The sequence below is a fragment of the Myotis davidii genome, unplaced genomic scaffold (genome assembly GCF_000327345.1).
Source record: "Myotis davidii unplaced genomic scaffold, ASM32734v1 scaffold576, whole genome shotgun sequence".
Classification (NCBI taxonomy): domain Eukaryota; kingdom Metazoa; phylum Chordata; class Mammalia; order Chiroptera; family Vespertilionidae; genus Myotis; species Myotis davidii.
Window position 1 is genome coordinate 427,483 of NW_006287104.1, and position 12,248 is coordinate 439,730.

The 12,248-nt window shown below is 35.5% G+C and overlaps 1 pseudogene; it reads right to left on the reverse strand.

Annotated features, from left to right (window-relative positions):
- The window catches only part of LOC102754695, a 57,696-nt pseudogene that overhangs the window by 36,514 nt on the left and 8,934 nt on the right, over nt 1-12,248 (reverse strand).

Genomic DNA, 12,248 nt, shown 5'->3' on the forward strand with positions numbered 1-12,248 from the left:
AGAAAGAAGAGTCACAACTAAAGAATTACTCAGATCTAAGGAACAATGAAACTCACACTTTAAAAGAGACTTGGAAAATTTACAATGAGCAAATGATATTTAACCCTTTTACAAAACTGGAGCTTCAGAATAAAGCAAATAAAATTATAATATATTAAATATCTCACCTATAGAATTCCCAAACTGAAATTAGTATGAAATAAATTGAATGGTACTACTTAGGTTTTTTTGTATACAATTGACTGTCCAAAATAGATGTTTTTTCAGCCAGTGGATTTATGTTTAGGTTTCAGATGGTTAGAAGCAAAATCTTCTGAGATGTAATGATGGTTAAAAGAAAACATTCTACTAAAGCAAAGGAAGCAGTTGAAGATGGTTTCTAAAGAGCTATCTTTTGAAAACAACTGACTTCTTTGTAGGCATGAACAAAAGGAAAGCCCGACAATATTTTCCAAATGCTGATTGCAATCTAAAAACTAAAGTTATTTTACAAAGTGATATATATTCTTGTTTCTCTGTAGACCTACCTAATCAACCAGTGGTTAATATCACATTTATACTTAACCTGAAAGTAATAAAAATATTTACTTATTTAAAGGAGATATTTTATGACAGAAGAGGTAATTTAAAGCCTCTAGATGCCATGTACTTAATCTCAATAAAAAATAAAAATATCCCAGCCTGTGTGGCTCAGTAGTTGAGCATTGACCCATGGACCAGGAGGTCACGATTCCATTCCCAGTCAGGGCCCCTGTCCACCTTGTGGGCTCAATCCCTAGTAGGGGGCATGCAGGAGGCAGCCAATCAATGATTCTCTCTCATAATTGATGATTCCATTTTTGTCTCCCTCTCTTCCTTCCTCTCTCTGAAATCAATAAAAAACATTAAAAAGCTATAAGGAAGTCTTAAAAAATAATGTTGCAATTCTAATCATATTAATAAATTTTTTATAAAAGTAATTTTTAAACACATTGTATTGATTTTTTACAGAGAGGAAGGGAGAGGGATAGAGAGTTAGAAATATCAATGAGAGAGAAACATCGATCAGCTGTCTCCTGCACACCCCTTACTGGGGATGTGCCCGCAACCAAGTTACATGACCTTGACCGGAATCGAACCTGGTACAGCCCTTGACCGAAGTTGAACCTGGGACCCTTCAGTCTGCAGGCCGACTTTCTATCCACTGAGACAAACCGGTTAGGGCACCAATCATATTAATTATATGATGTTACTAAAAGTCTCTTCTAAATTTTAAATACGTTTTCTTACATCTTATTTCATATAGTGTTAAATTCTGTTCTTTAGTAAGTATTGAATCAAAAGTATTTTAGTTTATTTAAATTCAAGACAACATTTGAATGTAATGTTTTTACCCAAATAGAAAAGCCTTAATGTGAATGGTATAGAATATTTTAATATCATAATTATCTTAGGTTTTTTTCCTCAACAGAAGATGCCCAATCATAAAAAATGCTTTTAAAAAAATTGATACCAGAACAAAAACAATAGAATTAGGATTATAATGGTATATAGAATTTTTTATTAGTGTTTCAAAATATACACAAAAAGGATTATATAAATTATCTCACTTTACACTCACAAAAAGCCCGTATGGCATATACTATAATTATTCACTTTTTTTTTTAAAGAAAAAGAGAATCTTAGTTTTTATTATTTCAAGCTTTGGCGAATAGCTTGAATAGAGTAATTTTCTTACATATAACAATTATAAAATTCAAGCTAAGATTAAAACACAACAACAATATGTAGTGACTAAAATGTTACCAAAATCAGGCAGAAGATATGAGAGTCTGCCTTGAAAGACAGTATATAACATGTGTGATTTTTCATTTTGTAGTCTGTTGACCAAGGGCATTTTATATCCTTCAAGATTTGGGTGGCAGAGAGACATAATTTTCCATTCTTGAGATGTCAGATAACAGAGTTCAGAGATGGCAGAATAGCCATATATTTAATGACATTGAGGGACAGGTGCTCCTGGAAAGAGTTAAGTGCAAACATTTGTGTATAAAATTCACCCTAATAGCTGTAACCGGTTTGGCTCAGTGGATAGAGCATTGGCCTGCGGACTAAAAGGTCCCAGGTTTGATTCTGTTCAAGGGCATGTACTTTGGTTGCGGGCACATCTCCAGTAGGGAGTGTGCAGGAGGCAGCTGATCAATGTTTCTAACTCTTTATCTCTCTCCCTTCCCCTCTGTAAAAAATCAATAAAATATATTTTTTAAAAAAATTCACCCTAATATTGGTTGGTCAATATATGGTTCGCTTTCAAACATAATCTCAGATGTCCCAGAAAGAATGCATTAACTGGAAGCTTAGAGAAGTGGATATCTCAAATTATTCTTTGTGCTGGGAAGACAAAGTTCAGTGTAGCCAGGTTAACTGCTCATTAAAATGGAAACATTTTCAGAAACCATGAGAGAATCAAGATTTTCTGCAACATATTACTCATAACATCCATTATCCCATAAAAATCACTAGACATGTGGAAAACATGAAAATGGTATGTATACACACACACACACAAAAATCAGCCAATAGTAATCAAACCCAATAAGCAATCAAGATAACCCAGATATTACAATAATCGATAAGAATTTTAAAACAGGAATTATAAATACTGTTTGTAAACTTAAAGAAAAAGTATGCATTATGAGTGAACTGATAGGGATTCTCACCATAAAAATAGTCACTATAAAGAGGACAAATGGAAAGTTTAAAACTGAAAGGTACAACTGAAAAATTATAACCTGGATAAAAGTTAATAGAAGATAGAAGACAGAAAACATTCTTAGAGATAAACCCATTGAAATTAATAAATCTGGAGAACACACAGTGAGAAAACAAAACTGTCAATTTTTATAAAAGCCTAAGCGACCAAACGACTAGTCGACTGGGTGACCGGTAGCTATGACGTGCACTGACCACCAGGGAGCAGATGCTCAATGCAGGAGCTGCCCCCTGATAGTCAGTGCGACCGACGCTCAGCTAATTGATGGGCGCCAGACACCATCTAATGCCTGGCAAGCACAGCTGCGGCAACAGGAGCCTCTCCTGCCTTCGTGGCGGTGCTACTGAGCTGCAGTGGTGGCAGGTGCAGTGGGGTCGGGATGAGCGGGAGCAGCACAGCACCGAATACAGGCTCAGGCTCCTCCCCAGCAGCCTGCCACTACGTACACGAATGCATCCCTGGGGGGATGTCAGACTGCTATTTTGGCCCGATCCCTGGGCAGAAACCAGTAGTCTGACATCCCCTGAGGGGTCCAGAATTGCGAGAGGGTGCAGGCCAGGCTGAGGGACCCCACTGGTGCACGGATCCATGCAGAGGCCTCTAGTAAAGTATAATTAATAGAGTCTTATACCTGGGAGATGATATCAAGTAGATTAACATACATTTAGAATCCCAAAAGAAGAAGAGAAAAATACTAGAAAAGAAGAAAAATAGAAAAATAAAGAGCCTAAATTTCCTGAATTTTGAGAAATCCTCAACTTCCAGAGGTAAAAATCTTAATAAACACAAACAGGAAGAATTGAGAAACAAAGAAAAACATATTCAAGCACTTTATATTCAAATGGTGATTTAGTTGGACTAGTTTAATCTGACACTTGAGTAAGGTCTTTAAGGCAGTAGAACCCTGGCTGGTTTGGCTCATGGATGGAGCATCGGCCTACGGACTGAAGGGTCTCAGGTTCGATTCCAGCCAAGGGCACATGCCCAGGTTGCGGGCTTGATCCCCAGTAGGGGGTGTGCAGGAGGCAGCCGATCAATTATTCTCTCTCATCATTAATGTTTCTATCTCTCCCTCTCCTTTCCTCTCTGAAATCAATTATATATTTTTAAAAAGACAGTAGAATGGTACTTAAAAATCTGTTTTCCCCAAGTAATGCTAATATAACTTCAGTGGTAGAATACAGATACTAGAATAACAAAAAGAGAGGAGAGATCATAGATAAGACTAGCTTTAATGTGTCTTCCTACCAAGTTTGATTATAGTATAATATTGTGGTTTGTATCAGAAACCATTATCTTAAGAAGAAAGGAATGCAATAGAGGAATTAGCCCTTAAAAATGATCCAGAGGCATGAAGGGGCAGACACAGCTCCAGTGGCTGTTGCAAAGCATTGGAAGAATTAATATAGATGGGAAACTGTTTTCCCTTAGGACATCTCTGAAGAGAACCCAGATTATAGATTATATAAGTCTAACAAATGATAATCAACTATTCTCTATGTTAGGGAACTAACGTACTTGACAGTGGATTATCTAACATTCTCACAACTCTGATGAGTAAATAAATTCAACTTCATTAATCAGTATGGTAATTGCTACCTATAATAACAACAAGCTGATTTTGCAGGCAATATACTGCTGGGTTAAAATATAATTTTTGGTTACAGACATCAAATTATACCTCAGCCCAGTGATGTAATACAATAAAAATATCATAATATTTAGGTACTTCTCTAAGTGTTTAAATGTATTAGTTTATTCACTTCTCATAAAAACTCTAGAAGAACTTATTTTGTTCTCAGAGTATTCTTATCATTTCCATTTTTCTGTTGAGAAACGGACAATTTAAAATCAACTCTGTTATATTTAGGATTCCTTCTCCATCATTTCTAATTTGAAAGAATATATGTTCCCATATGTTCAGTGCAGAGTTATTTGCCATAGCCAAGATTTAGAATCAGCCCAGGTGTCCATCAGTAGATGAGTGATTATAAGATTCATATTAAGAAAATATGAGGCATTATTATCAATGCACCAATATTACTACCATCATCCTATTCTTCTGTTAATATCCTTCTACTACTATTTTTATCATGACTCTAACAACTTCTATAACTATTACTATGCTTACTTAAAAAATTAATCTTAATAAAGCTCCATGAGATATTGTTAGTTCCATTTTATAATTGAAGACCTGACTTCGTAACTCATTACGGTAATACAGATAAGTGGTAGAGTCAGGGTTAAAAATCTAGATATAAGTTAACCTAAAACTTATTAATGAAAAGTATCTATGGTGATGAAGATTATGACAATGAAGATGAAGATGATGGTGAAGATTCTGACAGTAGTGATGACAACATTTTCCTACAACAATCACTTACTTAACTTAAATTCTGTAGCCTAACAATCTTACCTATTTAGTGCAGAATTAATAATTGAGATATTAAATTTTAAATAGTGGACCATGAAGTTTATGCCATCACTTTTAAACAAATATTTCAAAATGTAGTCAATGATAATTTAATACATATTATTCTAAAACGCTAGATTGTAAAATTACTCTCTATATATAATGAATTAAATTAGTATTTTGTTGTAAAGGTTTTGAAATGTAACAGTTATTCCAATAGCAACAGAAAATGAACATGACAACTTTCCAGATAGAAGAAAAATATAGTTGCAAAATTTTATAAATCACCACGTTGTATAAAGTCAATATTTCCAATTAATTCAGCCACCAATGAAGTTATTATGATAAACTATAAACCAGCATCACCATTAGTTTTCCAAGAGGAGTATAAAATATGTTTTAAATACTTTATTGTTAAAGAAAAGAGTCATATAAAACTGTCAGATATGTATATTTAAATTGATTATTTATTTTAACATTGAATATTAATACAGAATGTCTTAATACAGACAGCATGTTATATTTGAGAAAGAGTGAAAATTTGAATCTTTCATTATACTCCCTTCTATGCCAACAACTATTACTATAACTTTGGCCAAAATATCTAAATAATATTAAGCATAGATAAGACTAGCTTTAATGTGTCTTCCTACTAAGTTTGATGATTATAATAAAACATTATGGTCTACATTCATTATACTTGTACATGAGAACTTCATGGCTTATTTCCTACTTGTTACGGTTTTGTAGCCCTAAAGAACATCTAAAACTTAATTATTCAGAGCTCTAAAAAGAAAGGATAATTATAAAATGTGATAAAGGTGCTAAATATCTTTATAATGACAATCATATTACAATATATGAATGTATCAAATTAACATGTACTCTATAAATTACATAATATTATATGCCAAATATATTCAATAAAAAAGATAAAAGCATCTTGCATCTCTAATATTCTAAACTCACAGTGTACTTTCAAAAAATGTGCTGACATAGGAACCTTTATTCAAAGCATGTCAGAAAAATCAGGAATTAATGCCATGGACAATGAGATAATGGGTGTACTCTAATGCATTAGTACTGTGGATATAATACTATAGCCCTGCATATTATAATTATTCATCCATAGAAAGCTACAGATAGAGCACATACCAGTTTGCTAATCACCCCCATAAGAAGAATTTTAAAAATGCTTCCTTTCCATCTTAATTGTCTTGTAACATTATATCTTAATCTCAAGGTTATTATGATTATCTATCTATTTGTCATGTATCTATTTATCTATTTACTTATTTATCTGCTGTTTTCATTGTAAATAGGGGCCTGTTGCATAGCCTCCACACTCATTTATAGAAAAGATTAAATCCATAAATCATCAGAATTCATAAGCTGCCTACTTGGAGCTAAACAGCCAGTGCTATACCAGACTGATGGAGATTTATGATGCTCAGACAGTGCCTCTCACACAACTGCAAGAAGACAAAGGGAAAGAAAAGCTATCCAATTAACTTGATGTCTATAGACAATACTTAGATAAACAGATGGGATCAGCTACCTGGAGGACAAAACCTCTGGGAATAGGAGGGTGTATAAGGAGAGGTGAGTGTGTATTTACCTTGTCCTTTTACATGTTGAAATCTCAGCTACACAGGAGGCCTAATTAAAGACACCCCCTTTAGCCAGTGTTGCTCAGTGGTTAACCTTTGAACCAGGAGGTCATGACTCAATTCCTGGTCGAAGCACATGCCTGGGTTGTGGGCTAGATCTCCAGTAGGGGCATGCAGGAGGCAACTGACCAATTATTCTCTCTCATCACTGATGTTTCTATCTCTCTCCCCCTCTCCCTTCATCTCTGAAATCCATAAAAATATATTTTAAAAAATTTTTAAATAAAGGCATCCTTTCTTCTGAAGTTAATTAGAGACTCTAGTTTATGTGAAACTAAGATTTAGCTTAAGTAAGAGAAAGGAAAAAGAAAATGAAATAATGAGTTAAGTTCAATTATATGTTGTCATAAAACAAGCATAAGCTTTGACCTATTGCTATGTAACCCATTTCTTACATTTATTATTTTATATAATAAAAGGCTAATATGCAAATTGTCCCCTTGGGAGTTCGACCGACTGGGAATTCGACTGCTCGCTATGACGTGTGCTGACTACCAGGGGCGGAACGGAATGAAGGCATCCAGGGGAAGGAAAGCCTACTCTTGCATGAATTTCGTGCATTAGGCCTCTCGGCCTGGCCTGTGCCCTCTCACAATTTAGGACCCCACCAGTGCATGATTGGGGCTGGGGAAGAATGCAGGAGGGCTCCAAGGCATGCCCAGCCCATCTCGCCCATTCCTGATTGGCCAGACCCCAAGCAGCAAGCTAACCTACAGGTTGGAGTGTCTGGCCCCTGGTGGTCAGTATGTATAGATATGAAAGATAATAAAATACATTAATTATTCTAGAGTAAATTTGTTATAACTTAATAATTTTGCTTCAAACTGAAAACCAGGTTTTGTCTACCCTACTGGACTTTAAATATTGTGCATTCTTTTAATATTGTTTACTCCATAAAGAACAAAGCTAAAACAATGCATTTAAATAAAGTACAGGGTGGGCAAAACAGTTGTGAGTATGCTAAACACAGATTATTATTGTATTATTATTTATTAATTATTGTGTTATTTTCCATATGAACTATAAACCTACTTTTGCCCCACCCTGTATTTCTAAGGCCCTGAATCTTATATATGGGATTAAAATTTTTAGAGAAAAATTAATGACATCTGGTCACACCAACTAAAACAAAAAAACAAAACAAATAAATGTGGCAGGATAATCTGCTTGTCATTTGAAAAGGTGCATGAAATTGGCTTCCCTATTGAAAGTGACATTTAAATGCAGTTAGATTTTAGTAAAAACATGATTAGGAAAGCAAAGCTTCTTTCCAGACAAGAGTAAGAGGATGCCACAGACGCCCACACAACATACTTTCTCAAGCGGGAAAATAAATTATGAGATAAACCTTCATGGAAGAATCTTGGAATAATCTATCTACATAAAAGCCTAAACGATCAGTTAGCTGGTTGATTGGTCAACCAGTCACTATGATGCGCACTGACCACCAGGGGGTAGATGCTCAATGCCGGAGCTGCCGCTGGTGGTCAGTGTGCTCCCACAGCGGGAGCGCTGCTCAGCTCACTGAGGGGCACCAGATGCAGGGTGAAGTGGCAGCGAGCCTACTGAGTGGCAGCAGCAGTGGTGGCAGGCGCCACGGGGCCGGGATGAGCAGGAACAGCAGGCAGAAGTGGCAGGTAGCGTTGGACTGCCAGTTTTAGCCCGATCACCACAGGCCACGCTGAGGGACCCCACCAGTGCACGAATCCATGCACCGGGCCTCTAATATGATATAAAATGTACCACTCTAAAGTGTGATCTTTAGAGAGAAAAAAGTTAGTCTATATTACAGAGTTTGACTCACATCATAGTGTATCCTGGTATATGACACTAAGAAGTGCAATCAGCTTTGTAGCCTCTTGCCAAATTATTTATTCTAATTTTTTTTTCAGGAGTAAAAAACAGACAAATCCAGAATGCAGGGCATGCTCATATGACCAACTTGACATTTTTAAAAGTTAAGTCCATTAGAACTTAGAGACACTAATAACCAACGGCAATGTATAAACATTGATTAGATCATAGACTGGGGTGAGCGAGGAAGGCTATAGAATACTTCTTTGGAAAAATTAGCAAATTGTAAAGGTTTTAAAAATAAATTGTGTTTAGGTAATATTAAAAAATAGTTTAGTTTTCTTAGGTCTGGTTATGGTATCTTGGCTACATAAGAGAATGCCCTTGTTGTTAGAGCATGCATAATTAAGTATTTAGTAATAAAGTGTTATGAAGTTTGAAATTTTGAATGGTTTAGAAGGAAAAAAAGGGAGAGACAGAAAGGAAGGAGGGAAAAGATAGAGAAAACATGGCAAATGTGGAATTATGTTCCTTTCAAGGTGCACAAATTTGTGCACTGCCCTCCCCTGCATGCCTGGTCACCCCCAACTACCCTCCCTGCAGGCCTGGTCCCCCCCAAACTGTCCTCCCCTGCAGGCCTGGATCCCCCCCAACTGTCTTCCCCTGCAGGCCTGATCACCCCCAACTGCCCTCCCTTTCAGGCCTGGTCCTTTCCAATTGCCCTCCCCTGCCGATTTCCAACTGCCCTCCCCTTTCCAATTTGCATATTACCTCTTTATTAGATAGGATATTTACTTTATATATTTTGTTGTGTCATTATTTAATGCACAATGATTTAATACCATTTGGTTTGCACTGTTGAGTGACTGTTTTAGAAATACAAAATGATCCTAATCTCTTAGTCATTATGCTTTGCCTTAAATTCTTCTGTTTGCTATTAGCATTTCCATTCACGATTGCTTTCTGTTTTTCCATGATGAAACTTTATCCATTATTTTACTTAAAATATTTCTATGTCATTTTCCTGAGTTGTTTTAAAATTTGATTTAGTTTTGTCATTCTTTCTGAGAATATTTCCTTCCTAAAAACAGACTAGTTTAAAGCAATTTCCTTTACTGTTATCACTGTTATGTGTAGCCTTAATTCTGTCACTTTGTTTTATGTTCTCAGTTTTGTTTTTTATATTTCTTTTTTGTTGCATTTGCATCTTGTCATTTGTCATGTGGAATCTGTATGCTTGCCTCTTATCTTCTATAGTGATGTGAAAGGTTATTATTCTTTTTATTTCCGCTAGTGGGTTCTTATGCTTTTCAAAATAATGTTTGACTTATTTTCTAAATTAAAATCAATAACACTTTTTTACTTTCTTGTTCCAAGTCCAACCAATGTGCCTTCGTAAAATTAATTCCTATTTATGGAATGTGCTTTCTTATTAGCATCAAGAATGTATTTTATGTTATTTATTACATTTATGTTTAATTTTATGTAACTATTTATAGTATTGATTTTTATTTAGTTTTATGTTTAACACATTCATAATCAGATATTCCTTCATACAGGAATACTGCCATGTTTTATTTATTAATTTTTATGTATATTTTATTAGGCTTAAACATATAGTCAGTGTTTTTTTCTCATAAGTCAATATTCATCAATATTCACATTTTTTGAAACTTTACATATTTGAAAGTATCTTCTGTTGCCATATAGGAAAGAATTTTAGTTCTACATAAAATTTTTGAGAAAGCACATTTTTCTTCCAAAATTGACTAGATATTGCTCTAATATCACTTTTTCACATACTACATTCATTTATTTATATTTTCATCCCACAAGAAGCCATAATTCCATCAATGGTAGAAAAGTACAAATTTCAAACCAAGTTGAAGTTACTCTTTTTTAAAAATAATGTCTTTTTTTTCCTATTTTCTTTTTTTAAAATATATATTTTATTGATTTTTTACAGAGAGGAAGGGGGAGGTATAGAGAGTTAGAAACATCAATGAGAGAGGACCCTTCAGTCCACAGGCCATTGATCTATCCACTGAGCAAAACTGGCTAGGGCAAAAAATAATATGTCTTTATTGATTTTTAGAGAGAGGAAGGGAAAGGAATACAGATATAGAAACATTGATTAGAGAGAAAAATCATCCATCAGCTGCCTCCTGCACGCCCTCCTCCTAGTGGGGATTGAGCCTGGAACCCGGGCATGTGCTCTAACTGGGAATCAAACCAGTGACCTCTTGGTTCATGAGTAGATGCTCAATCACTGAGCCACACCAGCCAGGCTGCAGTTACTCTTTTTGAAGCAAAGAAAAAGCTTCTCATTTTTAGATGGTTGCATCGTTAATTCCATAATAGCATTTACAATATTACTACCATTGTTCCTCACGGCTTGAACTGCCTTCACTCTCAACACATTTTCTTGTGATATGACCAGTTCTATGTCCTTAACTTCCACACCTATTTCACCAACATCTTCCTCTTCACTCTCGTCTTGCATAGTTGTAGTCTGTGTGTTTTCTTAAATGTTTAGCTTCACTAAATTTTGAATTTCTCTGCAGCTTCTAGCTGTGCTGGCTGAGATGAATCATTGATGTTGGCTTCCCCCAAAACTATGTAGGTATCTAAAGCTGGGCTCTTATAGACATCCGGTTTTGTGATGACACAGAGGATAGGCTGATTTCTGGATCGTTCCCTAGTAACCCCCGTAACCTGTCCAAGACACAATATTGTAAACATGTACATATTCTGTATACTTTACTTCCATGCCTTCTTTTCACTCTGGCTCTGTTTTTACTTAATGATTGGTTCTTCATGGATTTCAGCTGCTGCGGCCAGTTGGGTTTGTCCTGTGGAATCTTGTTCCTCAAGCTCTGGTACTGATTCATCACTGTTAGATTCTGTCCCTGTCTCAGATTGGGGCTGTGGCAACTCCTGCTCTGTAGCAGGGACAGTGTCCGTGGCTTCATGGGCATTTTATGAGGGAACCAAGATGGCAGCAGGAAGATTATGTATGTGTGTATGTATTTATTGGTGGTAAGAACACTTAACATGATATCTACCACTCCACAAATTTTGAAGTACAGAATACTGTATTGCTAAAGAAAATATGTTGTATAGTACATCTCTAGAATTTTTTCATTTAGCATAACAGAAACTTTATACCCACAGAACAATTTCCTTCTTCCCCTAGCCACCAGTTCCTGGAATCCATCATCCTACTAAGTCAATGAATTTGATTCCTTTAGATATCTCATATAGGTGGACTCATGCAATATTTGCTCTGTGACTGGCTTATTTCATTTAGAATTAGGTCTTCCAAGTTTATCCATCTTCTTTATCCATTTGGTGAAGAATACATATTTGGTTCATTTCCATATCTGCCTATCGTGAGTATTGCTACAATGAACATGGACATACAAACTTTTCCTTGAAATTTTGATTTCAGTTATATTGGATAGATACACAGAAGTGGGATTGTGGGTTTGGTTCCTATGGCAGTTCTTTGTTTAATTTCTTTTGGGAACCTTCCTGATATTCTCCATAGCTGTTGCATTATTTTACATTTCCACCAAGAGTGTGCATGGGCACAAATTTCCCTAAATACTTCCCTACA